This window comes from Diprion similis, chromosome 2 (genome assembly GCF_021155765.1).
Source record: "Diprion similis isolate iyDipSimi1 chromosome 2, iyDipSimi1.1, whole genome shotgun sequence".
NCBI classification, from domain to species: domain Eukaryota; kingdom Metazoa; phylum Arthropoda; class Insecta; order Hymenoptera; family Diprionidae; genus Diprion; species Diprion similis.
The window spans coordinates 20,556,326-20,560,025 of NC_060106.1; positions in this window are offsets into that span (position 1 = coordinate 20,556,326).

Here is a 3,700-nt window from a genome sequence, read left to right on the forward strand (position 1 = left end):
GATATCACGTGGTTTCTCAGCATCCCCGAAGATGTCGCCACCGATCAGCATACAAGTGGCGCCATTCAGGCAAAAAACGGTTAAAGTCGAAAGTAGTTACCCGTTATATTACACACAGTCCACGTTACACATTACACCAACGATCCGGCTCATGGTAATTGCGTTTCTCGGCTCGGACCAATCATTGGCCAACTTCAAGTCGGTAGTCGGTAACGCCGGTAACAACCAGAGGGACACGTGAAAACAAAGAAGAATCGGTACTGCCGAGGCGAGACTAGCAGCGAGGCTTGTTGACATTCCAAATTTTCAACGGTCAGTTGGAACTGCGTCGAGATATTGCGGCTGAATTCATGTGCAGGTATGCATTCAGGCACAGCGATAGGTATGTAACAGTTTTCTACCATCGACATTATAAGTTATAACACAAGTTGGTCGTTTCAATAATCGATAGAGATTGAACGACCGGCGTGACATAGAGCAACAGGTCGAAATTTGGCAGTTTTAGTTTTTAACGTGACACTGACGAGTTCGAATTACAGTTTTTGTTCATGTAATGACTCGTACCTCTCGTGCAACAAATATTCCGCCCGGGTCCGAAGGATAATCGTATGATTTTTAAGAAAATTTACGTGAAATATTCGACAGATTTTCGGTCGGATTTGCTGCTTCGTAAACAATTGAAGCGCAGTAGGCTCGGCGTCGTTTCCGCATCATGCTGAAGTTAGTCACCGATCATCTGTTTTGAAACTACTCGAATCTACAGCGTTTTGGCGTTCTTCTAACACTTTATACCCTATTCGTTGATTCAATTTGTTCGATCCTAGAAAATATTGTGTTTACGAATTTTCTGCGAATCGGCGGCTAGCTTCAGCATCATATTAACCCTTAGAGGACCGGCTTACGCTATTTAGCGTAAGGTCATCCACCTACCAGCATTTGACTTTGATTTGGTACAATGTTCTGGACTTTAGATCACTTTTCTATTGAAAATAAGTTTGTTCGAAATTCCTCAGACCTCTGTTCTCTAAGGGTTAAATATACGAACACTTGTAATGTTGTCATGTGCGAAGGAAGTGCGCTTACGTTAGTGTGTCGCTTCACACTTGTGATGTAATACGGCGAGCAGTGAAGTGAAGTTAACCGCGTGTATTCCGTTCGAATCCCAACCGCCAAAATCAGGCGTAATTATCACCTAAACACACACATACACTCAGGTAAGTATTGTTTTACTTCCTCGTCGAATGTTGTATTCGTGCACAGATATTTTTCAAGTCATTTATAGTTTTAGTGATCACATTTTGTTAATTGTAAGACAGCAAATGCTGAACCTATGTGAACTTGGCACATGAAAATCCAGAATTCGAAAAAGTTGGATCAGTTTTGGTCTCATCCCCAACATAGTTCTACAGTTCCTGATGGATAATGACCATGGTTCCGGTCCTGAAATTACCTGAACAACGGATTTGCAAAAACTGATATTTAATAATGACGGATTTTTTAGTCGGTATAGCTTAAGGAGACGATGCTGCTTGTAGGTAGATGGAGTATAGTTATATCATACAGAGATGTTATGAATTTGTAGGCAGAGTGCAGCTACAGTACACAACTCGACCTAAAGAACGTGCTCGAACGTTCAATAACAGCAAAACTGTTCGAATTTAACTTTTAAAAACTGGATTGTTAATTTGCGGCAGCATAATATCGAATTTTGATCGATTAAGGGTATTTCAAAAAATGTTCCGGCCTTAGAAGTTGTTAAACAATTGTTGATGTATCTTATAGCACGTTATCCTGAAAAATCATAACATGCTCTGAAATCGAATATCCTTTAAACGTACGAAAATTTTTTTACTACTCCGAAATTTTTTTTTATGGGAAAACTTATTCATCCCCTAACCGGATGGGTTAGTGAAATCTACGTCGAAAGAAAAGCATTCTATTTTATAAGTTCATTATAATAGGATTTTTCCCGAAATATATAAGAAATCGTAGATTTCGTCGAAAACTCTCAAATCTCACTGACAAAAATTTTCATTTCAGATTTTGATATACTACCGCAAATTAGCATATCAATTACTGCGAATCGATTTTTTAGGTAATTTCAGGATCGGAACTGTGGTCAATATCTATCAGGAACTGTAGAACTATGTTGGATGCGATAGTAACTGATTAAACTCTTTCGAATGCTGAATTTTAATACGCTCAGTTATATAATAGGTGAATTCCGATTACGTGCGAGTTCTGGATAAACTCTTTCCAATCATCATCAGCCATCCTAATACGAATTGTGATTTTTAAACCCCATACCCTGCTACCTTACTAGCAATGACACGTGATAGGAGAAATTTTGAATTTCCAGTATATTAGTTTATTCAATATGTACAAAAAATGCATTACACAGTATAGAAATAATTGCTCTGGTATTCGTATAAAGAATAACTAGGTTTTGTTTTCTTCGCATAATCAATACATTATAATAATATTAAGTCATGGAGCAGGTATAGTGCTTAACGGAGGTATGTTGACTATTATCTTTTTATATAAAACTAATAGCGTACCACTTAAATCTTTCCTATACAAAACATGGTTAGGTATCGTTATTAAGATCATCATACAACTGCCGTTACTGCTACGCGTTACTTTGCCTTGACCAAAAGAGAAATTTGTAACCTCATTTTCATTTTTTTACTAATCTATACTATTATCATTACTATATTTATATTATTATTATTATTATTGCTATTCAACTTTATTTGATATACCGATGATATAAACAATAATAATAGTAATAATGATAATAATAACAACGGAAGATTTTAGTGAAACATTGATTGATACGCGGTTGTTTTATTTTAACCTGCGATAAATATATTACAACTTTTTACACAATTTAATAATAGAGGTATGATTGATTTAACATTATTGTAAGTTTTATTAAATTAGGCCATAGACTTTTTAATTAAAGTAAATAATGATAATAATAATAATTTTAATAATAATAATAATAATAATAATAATACATATAGTGTAACATAAATAATTGAGTATTTTTACAAGTCACTGTACTTAATAACAATAATAATTATTAGATTAAGAGATTGTACACGTGCCGTCGTATATCCGTTTAATATCCATGTACATTGTACAAATATTTCTCTTATCCGTTATGGAAAAGAAAAAACTAAAATAAATAATAAATAGGGTTTCAGTTTCACTCCACTCCGCTTAAATTCATTTTATTCTATGCATCAGTAAACTTTTGTTGTTAATTACATCGCATAACGTGAAGCGTTTTAATAAATAAAACAGAATTCAATTTTCTACCCCTTTTTTTTCAAATCAAGTTGGATAATTTACGGAGAGTCAATAATCTGCAATGTCAACAACGGAATCTCAAGCTTATAGTTAACTGCATAGTTAGTCCTTCTCTCTTTCTCTATCATGCACACTTTTTTTTCCCACTCAAACCGCATGCATCCACGTATCCACACGTACGAAACACAGAAAAGCACACATTTGTTGTACTTTTGCCACAGCAAAAATATATGCGTAGTGGTGCGATATTTTTTGTTTTTCCTATCTCTTTCTAGTTTTCATTTAATAATCCTTTATATCATAATTCGAAAAAAATCATCAAGGTACTGTGGATTATTTATCAATGCATCGAGAGATAACTCAAAGTACCAGATGCACAACTGAA